This window comes from Anomaloglossus baeobatrachus, chromosome 3, assembly GCF_048569485.1.
Source record: "Anomaloglossus baeobatrachus isolate aAnoBae1 chromosome 3, aAnoBae1.hap1, whole genome shotgun sequence".
Taxonomy (NCBI): Eukaryota; Metazoa; Chordata; class Amphibia; order Anura; family Aromobatidae; genus Anomaloglossus; species Anomaloglossus baeobatrachus.
In genome coordinates, this window is record NC_134355.1 from 210,462,337 (window position 1) to 210,474,827 (window position 12,491).

Consider the following 12,491-nt stretch of genomic DNA (forward strand, 5'->3'; position numbering starts at 1 on the left):
GGGAGCAGAATCGAACTTACTACAGAGATAAGGGTGCAGAATCGAGCTTACTGCAGAGATAAGGGTGCAGAACCAAGCTTACTACAGAGATATGGGCGCAGAACCGAGCTTACTTCAGAGATACAGGTACAGAACCGAGCTTACTACAGAAGATAAGGGTGCAGAACAGAGCTTACTACAGAGATATGGGACAAAAACCAAGCTTACTAAAGAGATAAAAGAGCAGAAAAGAGCTTACTACAGAGATACGGGTGCAGAAACGAGCTTCCTACAGAGATAAGGGATTAAAGACGAGCTTACTACAGAGATAAGGGAGCAGAATTGAGCTTACTACAGAGATATGGGAGCAGAACTGAGCTTACCACAGAGATAAGGGTGCAGAAAAGAGCTTACTACAGTGATAAAAGAGCAGAACCGAGCTTACTACAGAGATGAGGGAGCAGAATCGAACTTACTACAGAGATAAGGGTGCAGAATCGAGCTTACTGCAGAGATAAGGGTGCAGAACCAAACTTACTACAGAGATATGGGAACAGAACCGAGCTTACTTCAGAGATACAGGTACAGAACCGAGCTTACTACAGAAGAAAAGGGTGCAGAACAGAGCTTACTACAGAGATATGGGACAAAAAACGAGCTTACTAAAGAGATAAGGGAGCAGAGACGAGCTTACTACAGAGATAAGGGAGCAGAATTGAGCTTACTACAGAGATAAGGGAGCAGAATTGAGCTTACTATGGAGATATGGTAGCAAAACCAAACTTACTACAGAGATATGGGAGCAGAACTGAGCTTACTACAGAGATATGTGAGCAGAAGCGAGATTATTACAGAGATATGGGAGCAGAGCTGAGCTTACTGCAGAGATAAGGGTGCAGATCGAACTTACTACAGAGATAAAGGTGCAGAACCGAGCTTACTGCAGAGATAAGGGAGCAGAATCGAACTTACTACAGAGATAAGGGAGCAGAACTGAGCTTACTGCAGAGATAAGGGTGCATAACCAATCTTACTTCAGAAACATGGGAGCAGAACCAAGCTTACTACAGAGATATATGAGCAGAAGCAAGATTATTACAGAGATAAGGGTGCAGAACAGAGCTTACTACAGGGATAAAAGAGCAGAACCAAGCTTACTACGGAGATAAGGGACCAGAATCGAACTTACTACAGAGATAAGGGTGCAGACCCAAGCTTACTGCAGAGATAAGGGTGCAGAATCGAACTTACTACAGAGATAAGGGTGTAGAACCAAGCTTACTACAGAGATATGGAAGCAGAACCGAGCTTACTACAGAGATACAGGTGCAGAACCGAGCTTACTAAAGAAGATAAGGGTGCAGAACAGAGCTTACTACCGATATATGGGACCAAAACCGAGCTTACTAAAGAGATAAGGGTGCAGAAATGAGCTTACGACAGAGATAAGGGAGCAGAACCGAGATTACTACAGAGATAAGGGTGCAGAACCAACCTTACTACAGAGATAAAGGTGCAGAACTGAGCTTACTACACAGATAAGGGAGCAGAATTGAGCTTACTACAGAGATAAGGGAGCAGAATCAATCTAACTACAAAAGATAAGGGTGCAGAACAGAGCTTACTACAGAGATATGGGACCAAAACTGAGCTTACTACAGCAATACGGGTGCAGACCCGAGCTTACTACAAAATTAAGGGAACAGAATCAAGCTTACTACAGAGATATGGGAGCAGAACTGAGCTTACTACAGAGATATGGGAGCAGAAGCGAGATTATTACAGAGATATGGGAGCAGAACTGAGCTTACTGCAGAGATAATGGTGCAGAACCGAGCTTACTCGAGAGATAAGTGTGCAGAACCGAGCTTACTGCAGAGATAAGGGTGCAGAACCGAGCCTACTACAGAGATATGGGAACAAAACCGAGCTTACTACAGAGATATGGGAGCAGAAATGAGCTTTCTACAAAGATAAGGGTGCATAACTGAGCTTACTCGAGAGATAAGTGTGCAGAACCGAGCTTACTGCAGAGATAAGGGTGCAGAACCGAGCCTACTACAGAGATATGGGAACAAAACTGAGCTTACTACAGAGATAAGGGAGCAGAACAGAGCTTGTCACAGAGATAAGGGAGCAGAATCGGGTTTACTACAGAGATAAAGGAGCAGAACCGAGCTTACCATAAAGATAAGGGTGCAGAACCGAGCTTACTGCAGAGATAAGGGTGCAGAACCTAGCTTACTACAGAGATACGGGAGCATAATCGAGCTTACTACAAAGATAAGGGTGCAGAACTGAGCTTACTACAGAGATAAGGGAGCAGAACCGAGCTTACTACAGAGATAAGTGTGCAGAACCGAGCTTACTACAGAGATAAGGGAGCAGAACTGAGCTTACTACGGAGATAAGGGTACAGAACCGAGCTTACTACAGAGATACGAAAGCAGAAATGAGCTTTCTACAGCGATAAGGGTGCAGAACTGAGCTTACTGCAGTGATAAGGGTGAAGAATCGAGCTTACTACAGAAATAAGGGAGCAGAACCGAACTTACCACAGAGATAAGGGAGCAGAATCGAGCTTACTACAGAGATAAAGGAGCAGAGCCGAGCTTACTATAAAGAAAACGGTGCAGAACCGAGCTTACTACAGAGATATGGGAACAGAACTAAGCTTACTACAGAGATAAGGGTGCAGAACTGAGCTTACTACAGAGATAAGGGAGCAGAACCGAGTTTACTACAGAGATAAGTGTGCAGAACTGAGCTTACTACAGAGATAAGTGAGCAGAACCGAGCTTACTACAGAGATAAGGGAGCAGAATTGAGCTTACTACAGAGATAAGGGAGCAGAACCAAGCTTACTACAGAAGATAAGGGTGCAGAACAGAGCTTACTACAGAGATATGGGACCAAAACGGATCTTACTACAGCGATATGGGTGAAGAACCAAGCTTACTACAGAGATAAGGGTGCAGAACTAAGCTTACTACAGAGATATGGGAGCAGAATTGAGCTTACTACAGAGATATGGGAGCAAAACCGAACTTACTACAGAGATATGGGAGCAGAACCGAGCTTACTACTACAGAGATATGGGAGGAGAACTGAGCTTACCACAGAAATAAAGGTGCAGAAACGAGCTTTCTACAGAAGATAAGGGTACAGAACAGAGCTTACTACAGCGATAAAAGAGCAGAACCAAGCTTACTCCAGAGATATGGGAGCAGAACCGAGCTTACTACAGAGATACAGATGCAAAACCGAGCTTACTACAGACGATATGGGTGAAAAACAGAGCTTACTACAGAGATATGGGCCCAAAACCGAGCTTACTAAAGAGATAAGGGTGCAGAAACGAGCTTACTACAGAAATAAGGGAGCAGAACCGAGCTTACTACAGAGATAAGGGTGCAGAACCGAGCTTACTGCAGAGTTAAGGGTGCAGAACCAAGCTTATTACAGAGATATGGGAGCAGAACCGAGCTTACTACAGAGATACAGGTGCAGAACCGAGCTTACTACAAAATTAAGGGAGCAGAAGCAAGCTTACTACAGAGATATGGGAGCAGAACTGAGCTTACTACAGAGATATGTGAGCAGAACCGAGCTTACTACAGAGATACAGATGCAAAACCGAGCTTACTGCAGAGATAAGGGTGCAGAACCGAGCTTACTGCAGAGATAAGGGTGCATAACAAAGCTTACTTCAGAGATATGGGAGGAGAACCAAGCTTACTACAGAAATACAGGTGCAGAACCGAGCTTGCTACAGAAGGTAATGGTGCAGAACAGAGCTTACTACAGAGATATGAAACCAAAATTAAGCTCACTAAAGAGAAAAGGGTGCGGAAACGAGCTTACTACAGAGATAAGGGTGCAGAACCAAGCTTACTACAGAGATAAGGGTGCAGAACTGAGCTTACTACAGAGATAAGGGAGCAGAACCGAGCTTACTACAGAGATAAGTGTGCAGAACTGAGCTTACTACAGAGATAAGTGAGCAGAACCGAGCTTACTACAGAGATAAGTGTGCAGAACCGAGCTTACTACAGAGATAGGGGAGGAGAATTGAGCTTACTACAGAGATAAGGGAGCAGAACCAAGCTTACTACAGAAAATACGGGTGCAGAACAGAGCTTCCTACAGAGATGTGGTACCAAAACTGAGCTTTCTATAGCGATACGGGTGAAGAACCAAGCTTACTACAGAGAAAAGGGTGCAGAATTAAGCTTACTACAGAGATATGGGAGCAGAACTGAGCTTACTACAGAGATATGGGAGCAGAACCGAGCTTACTACAGAGATATGGGAGGAGAACTGAGCTTACCACAGAAATAAAGGTGCAGAACCGAGCATACTACAGAAGATAAGGGTGCAGAACAGAGCTTACTACAGTGATAAAAGAGCAGAACCAAGCTTACTCAAGAGATATAGGAGCAGAACCGAGCTTACTACAGAGATACAGGTGCAGAACCGACCTTACTACAAAATTAAGGGAGCAGAAGCAAGCTTACTACAGAGATATGGGAGCAGAACTGAGCTTCCTACAGAAATATGTGAGCAGAAGCGAGATTATTACAGAGATATGGGAGCAGAACTGAGCTTACTGTAGAGATAAGGGTGCATAACCAAGCTTACTTCAGAGATATGGGAGCAGAACCAAGCTTACTACGGAGTTACAGGTGCAGAACAGAGCTTACTACAGAGATATGGGACCAAAATTAAGCTTACTAAAGGGATAAGGGTGCGGAAACGAGCTTACTACAGAGATAAGGGAGCAGAACCGAGCTTCCTACAGAGATAAGGGTGCAGAACCAACCTTACTACAGAGATAAAGGTGCAGAACTGAGCTTACTACAGAGATAAGAGAGCAGAATTGAGCTTACTACAGAGATAAGGGAGCAGAATCAAGTTTACTACAGAAGATAAGGGTGCAGAACAGAGCTTACTCCAGAGATATGGGACCAAAACTGAGCTTACTACAGCGATACGGGTGCAGAACCGAGCTTACTACAAAATTAAGGGAGCAGAAGCAAGCTTACTACAGAGATATGGGAGCAGAACTGAGCTTACTACAGAGATATGGGTAGCTAAAGCGAGATTATTACAGAGATATGGGAGGAGAACTGAGCTTACTGCAGAGATAAGGGTGCAGAACCGAGCTTACAGCAGAGATAAGGGTGCAGAACCGAGCCTACTACAGAGATATGGGAACAAAACCGAGCTTTCTACAGAGATATGGGAGCAGAACTGAGCTTTCAACAGAGATATGGGAGCAAAACCGAACTTACTAAAGAGATATGGGAGCAGAACCGAGCTTACTACAGAGATAAGGGAGTAGAACCGAACTTACCACAGAGATAAGGGAGCAGAATCGAGCTTACTACAGAGATAAAGGAGCAGAGCCGAGCTTACTATAAAGATAATGGTGCAGAACCGAGCTTACTGCAGAGATAAGGGTGCAGAACCAAGCTTACTACAGAGATATGGGAGCAGAACTAAGCTTACTACAAAGATAAGGATGCAGAACTGAGCTTACTACAGAGATAAGGGAGCAGAACCGAGCTTACTACAGAGATAAGTGTGCAGAACTGAGCTTACTACAGAGATAAGTGAGCAGAACCGAGCTTACTACAGAGATAAGTGTGCAGAACAGAGCTTACTACAGAGATAGGGGAGCAGAATTGAGCTTACTACAGGGATAAGGGAGCAGAACCAAGCTTACTACAGAAGATAAGGGTGCAGAACAGAGCTTACTACAGAGATATGAGAGCAGAATTGAGCTTACTACAGAGATATGGGAGCAAAACCGAACTTACTTCAGAGATATGGGAGGAGAACCGAGCTTACTACAGAGATATGGAAGGAGAACTGAGTTTACCACAGAGTTAAGGGTGCAGAACCCAGCTTACTACAGAAGATAAGGGTGCAGAAGAGAGGTTACAACAGCGATAAAAGAGCAGAACCAAGCTTACTCCAGAGATATGGGAGCAGAACCGAGCTTATTACAGAGATACAGGTGCAGAACCGAGCTTACTACAGAAGATAAGGGTGAAGAACAGAGCTTACTACAGAAATATGGGACCAAAACCCAGCTTACTAAAGAGATAAGGGTGCAGAAACAAGCTTACTACAGAGATAAGGGAGCAGAACCAAGCTTACTACAGAAGATAAGGGTGCAGAACAGAGCTTACTACAGAGATATGGGAGCAGAATTGAGCTTACTACAGAGATATGGGAGCAAAACCGAACTTACTTCAGAGATATGGGAGCAGAACCGAGCTTACTACAGAGATATGGAAGGAGAACTGAGTTTACCACAGAGTTAAGGGTGCAGAACCCAGCTTACTACAGAAGATAAGGGTGCAGAAGAGAGCTTACTACAGCGATAAAAGAGCAGAACCAAGCTTACTCCAGAGATATGGGAGCAGAACCGAGCTTATTACAGTGATACAGGTGCAGAACCGAGCTTACTACAGAAGATAAGGGTGAAGAACAGAGCTTACTATAGAGATATGGGACCAAAACCCAGCTTACTACAGAGATAAGTGTGCAGAACTGAGCTTACTACAGAGATAAGTGAGCAGAACCGAGCTTACTACAGAGATAAGTGTGCAGAACAGAGCTTACTACAGAGATAGGGGAGCAGAATTGAGCTTACTACAGAGATAAGGGAGCAGAACCAAGCTTACTACAGAAGATAAGGGTGCAGAACAGAGCTTACTACAGAGATATGAGAGCAGAATTGAGCTTACTACAGAGATATGGGAGCAAAACCGAACTTACTTCAGAGATATGGGAGGAGAACCGAGCTTACTACAGAGATATGGAAGGAGAACTGAGTTTACCACAGAGTTAAGGGTGCAGAACCCAGCTTACTACAGAAGATAAGGGTGCAGAAGAGAGGTTACAACAGCGATAAAAGAGCAGAACCAAGCTTACTCCAGAGATATGGGAGCAGAACCGAGCTTATTACAGAGATACAGGTGCAGAACCGAGCTTACTACAGAAGATAAGGGTGAAGAACAGAGCTTACTACAGAAATATGGGACCAAAACCCAGCTTACTAAAGAGATAAGGGTGCAGAAACAAGCTTACTACAGAGATAAGGGAGCAGAACCAAGCTTACTACAGAAGATAAGGGTGCAGAACAGAGCTTACTACAGAGATATGGGAGCAGAATTGAGCTTACTACAGAGATATGGGAGCAAAACCGAACTTACTTCAGAGATATGGGAGCAGAACCGAGCTTACTACAGAGATATGGAAGGAGAACTGAGTTTACCACAGAGTTAAGGGTGCAGAACCCAGCTTACTACAGAAGATAAGGGTGCAGAAGAGAGCTTACTACAGCGATAAAAGAGCAGAACCAAGCTTACTCCAGAGATATGGGAGCAGAACCGAGCTTATTACAGTGATACAGGTGCAGAACCGAGCTTACTACAGAAGATAAGGGTGAAGAACAGAGCTTACTATAGAGATATGGGACCAAAACCCAGCTTACTAAAGAGATAAGGGTGCAGAAACAAGCTTACTACAGAGATAAGGGAGCAGAACCGAGCTTACTACAGAGATAAGGGTGCAGAACCGACCTTACTGCAGAGATAAGGATGCAGAACCAAGCTTACTTCAGAGATATGGGAGCAGAACCAAGCTTACTAAAGAGATACAGGTGCAGAACCGAGCTTACTACAGAAGATAAGGGTGCAGAACAGAGCTTACTACAGAGATATGGGACCAAAATTAAGCTTACTAAAGAGATAAGGGTGCAGAATCGAGCTTACTACAGAGATAAGGGAGAAGAACAGAGCTTACTACAGAGATAAGGGTGCAGAACCAAACTTACTACAGAGATAAAGGTGCAGAACTGATCTTACAACAGAGATAAGGGAGAAGAATTGAGCTTACTACAGAGATAAGGGAGCAGAATCACGTTTACTACAGAAGATAAGGGTGCAGAACAGAGCTTACTACAGAGATATGGGACCAAAACTGAGCTTACTACAGCTATACGGGTGCAGAACCGAGCTTACTACAAAATTTAGGGAGCAGAAGAAAGCTTACTACAGAGATATGGGAGCAGAACTGAGCTTACTACAGAGATATGGGAGCAGAAGCGAGATTATTACAGAGCTATGGGAGGAGAACTGAGCTTACTGCAGAGATAAGGGTGCAGAATTGAGCTTACTGCAGACATAAGGGTACAGAACCGAGCCTACTACAGACACATCGGAAAAAAACTGAGCTTACTACAGAGATATGGGAGCAGAACTGAGCTTTCTACAGAGATAAGGGTGCAGAACTGAGCTTACTGCAGTGATAAGGGTGCAGAATCGAGCTTACTACAGAGATAAGGGAGCAGAACCTAGTTTACCACAGAGATAAGGGTGCAGAAACGAGCTTACTACAGAGAAAAAGGAGCAGAACCGAGCTTACTATAAAAATAAGGGTGCAGAACCGAGCTTACTGCAGAGATAAGGGTGCAGGACCAAGTTTACTATAGAGATAAGGGAGCAGAACTGAGCTTACTACAGAGATATGGGAGCAAAACCGAACTTACTACAGAGATATGGGAGCAGAACTGAGCTTACTACAGAGATATGGGAGAAGAACTGAGCCTACCACAGAAGCTAAGGGTGCAGAACAGAGCTTACTACAGCGATAAAAGAGCAGAACCAAGCTTACTACAGAAATGAGGGAGCAGAATCAAACTTACTACAGAGATAAGGGTGCAGAATCGAGCTTACTGCAGAGATAAGGGTGCAGAACCAAGCTTAATACAGAGATATGGCAGCAGAACTGAGCTTACTTTAGAGATACAGGTACAGAACCGAGCTTACTACAGAAGATAAGGGTGCAGGACAGAGCTTACTACAGAGATATGGGACAAAAACCGAGCTTACTGAAGAGATAAAAGAGCAGAAAAGAGCTTACTACAGAGATACGGGTGCAGAAACGAGCTTACTACAGAGATAAGGGAGCAAAGACGAGCTTACTACAGAGATAAGGGAGCAAAATTGAGCTTACTACAGAGATATGGTAGCAAAACCGAACTTACTACAGAGATATGGGAGCAGAACTGAGCTTACTACAGAGATACGTGAGCAGAAGTGAGATTATTACAGAGATATGGGAGCAGAACTGAGCTTACTGTAGAGATAAGGGTGCAGATCGAACTTACTACAGAGATAAGGGTGCAGAACCAAGCTTACTGCAGAGATAAGGGAGCAGAATCGAACTTACTACAGAGATAAGGGAGCAGAACTGAGCTTACTGCAGAGATAAGGGTGCAAAACCATGCTTACTTCAGAGATATGGGAGCAGAACCAAGCTTACTACAGAGATATGTGAGCAGAAGCGAGATTATTACAGAGATAAGGGTGCAGAACAGAGCTTACTACAGTGATAAAAGAGCAGAACCAAGCTTACTACAGAGATAAGGGAGCAGAATCGAACTTACTACAGAGATAAGGGTGCAGAACCGAGCTTACTGCGGAGATAAGGGAGCAGAATCGAACTTATCAAAGAGATAAGGGAGCAGAATCGAGCTTATTACAGAGATAAAGGTGCAGACCCAAGCTTACTGCAGAGATAAGGGTGCAGAATCGAACTTACTACAGAGATAAGGGTGTAGAACCAAGCCTACTACAGAGATATGGAAGCAGAACCGAGCTTACTACAGAGATACAGGTGCAGAATCGAGCTTACTACAGTAGATAAGGGTGCAGAACAGAGCTTACTACAGAGATATGGGACCAAAACCGAGCTTACTAAAGAGATAAGGGTGCAGAAACGAGCTTACTACAGAGATAAGGGAGCAGAACCGAGCTTACTACAGAGATAACGGTGCAGAACCAACCTTACTACAGAGATAAAGGTTCAAAACTGAGCTTACTACAGAGATAAGGGAGCAGAATAGAGCTTACTACAGAGAGAAGGGAGCAGAACCAAGCTTACTACAGAAGATAAGGATGCAGAACAGAGCTTACTACAGAGATATGGGACCAAAACAGCTTACTACAGTGATACGGGTGCAAAACCGAGCTTACTACAGAGATAAGGGAGCAGAACTAAGCTTACTATAGAGATATGGGAGCAGAATTGAGCTTACTACAGAGATATGGGAGCAAAACCGAACTTACTGCAGAGATATGGGAGCAGAACCGAGCCTACTACAGAGATATCGGAGCAGAACTGAGCTTACCACAGAGATCAGGGTGCAGAATCGAACTTACTACAGAAGATAAGGGTGCAGAACCGAGCTTACTACAGCGATAAAAGAGCAGAACCGAGCTTACTACAGCGATAAAAGAGCAGAACCGAGCTTGAGATAATGGAGCAGAATCTAACTTACTAGAGAGATAAGGGAGCAGAACCGAGCTTACTATAGAGATAAAGGTGCAGACTCAAGCTTACTGCAGAGATAAGGGTGCAGAACCAAGCTTACTACATAGATATGGGAGCAGAACCGAGCTTACTACAGAGATACAGGTGCAGAACCGAGCTTACTAAAGAAGATAAGGGTGCAGAACAGAGCTTACTACAGAGATATGGGACCAAAACCGAGCTTACTAAAGAGATAAGGGTGCAGAAACGAGCTTACTACAGAGATAAGGGAGCAGAACCGAGCTTACTACAGAGATAAGGGTGCAGAACCAATCTTACTACAGAGATAAAAGTGCAGAACTGAGCTTACTACAGAGATAAGGGAGCAGAATCGAGCTTACTACAGAGATAAGGGAGCAGAATCAAGCTTACTACAATAGATAAGGGTGCAGAACAGAGCTTACTACAGAGATAAGGGTGCAGATCTGAGCTTACTGCAGTGATAAGGGTGCAGAATCGAGCTTACTACAGAGATAAAGGAGCGGAACCGAGCTTACTATAAAGATAAGGGTGCAGAACCAAGCTTTATGCAGAGATAATGGTGCAGAACCGAGCTTACTACAGAGATAAGGGAGCAGAACTGAGCTTACTACAGAGATAAGGGTACAGAACCGAGCTTACTACAGAGATATGAGAGCAGAAATGAGCTTTCTACAGGGATAAGGGTGCAGAACTGAGCTTACTGCAGTGATAAGGGTGCAGAATCGAGCTTACTACAGAAATAAGGGAGCAGAACCGAACTTACCAGAGAGATAAGGGAGCAGAATCGAGCTTACTACAGAGATAAAGGAAGCCGAGCTTACTATAATGATAACGGTGCAGAACTGAGCTTACTGCAGAGATAAGGGTGCAGACCCAAGCTTACTACAGAGATATGGGAGCAGAACAAAGCTTACCACAGAGATAAGGGTGCAGAACTGAACTTACTACAGAGAAAAGGGAGCAGAACCGAGTTTACTACAGAGATAAGTGTGCAGAACTGAGCTTACTTCAGAGATAAGTGAGCAGAACCGAGCTTACCACAGAGATAAGTGTGCAGAACCGAGCATACTACAGAGATAAGGGAGCAGAATTGAGCTTATTACAGAGATAAGGGAGCAGAACCAAGCTTACTACAGAAGATAAGGGTGCAGAACAGAGCTTACTACAGAGATATGGGACCAAAACGGAGCTTACTACAGCGATACGGGTGAAGAACCAAGCTTACTACAGAGATAAGGGTGCAGAACTAAGCTTACTACAGAGATATGGGAGCAGAATTGAGCTTACTACAGAGATATGGGAGCAAAACCGAACTTACTACAGAGATATGGGAGCAGAACCGAGCTTACTACAGAGATATGGGAGGAGAACTGAGTTTACCACAGAAATAAAGGTGCAGAACCGAGCTTACTACAGAAGATAAGGGTGCAGAACAGAGCTTACTACAGCGATAAAAGAGCAGAACCAAGCTTACTCCAGAGATATTGGAGCAGAACCGAGCTTACTACAGAGATACAGGTGCAGAACCGAGCTTACTACGATGATAAGGGTGAAGAACAGAGCTTACTACAGAGACATGGGACCCAAACCGAACTTACTAAAGAGATAAGGGTGCAGAAATGAACTTACTACAGAGATAAGGGCGCAGAATCGAGCTTACTACAGAGATAAGGGTGCAGAACCGAGCTTACTGCAGAGATAAGGGTGCAGAACCAAGCTTACTACAGAGATATGGGAGCAGAACCGAGCTTACTACAGAGATACAGGTACAGAACCGAGCTTACTACAAAATTAAGGGAGCAGAAGCAAGCTTACTATAGAGATATGGGAGCAGAACTGAGCTTACTACAGAGATATGTGAGCAGAAGAGAGATTATAACAGAGATAAGGGAGCAGAACTGAGCTTACTGCAGAGATAAGGGTGCAGATCCGAGCTTACTGCAGAGATAAGGGTGCATAACCAAGCTTACTTCAGAGATCTGGGAGGAGAACCAAGCTTACTACAGAGATACAGGTGCAGAACCGAGCTTACTACAGAAGGTAAGGGTGCAGAACAGAGCTTACTACAGAGATATGGGACCAAAATTAAGCTTACTAAAGAGATAAGGGTGCGGAAACAAGCTTACTACAGAGATAAGGGA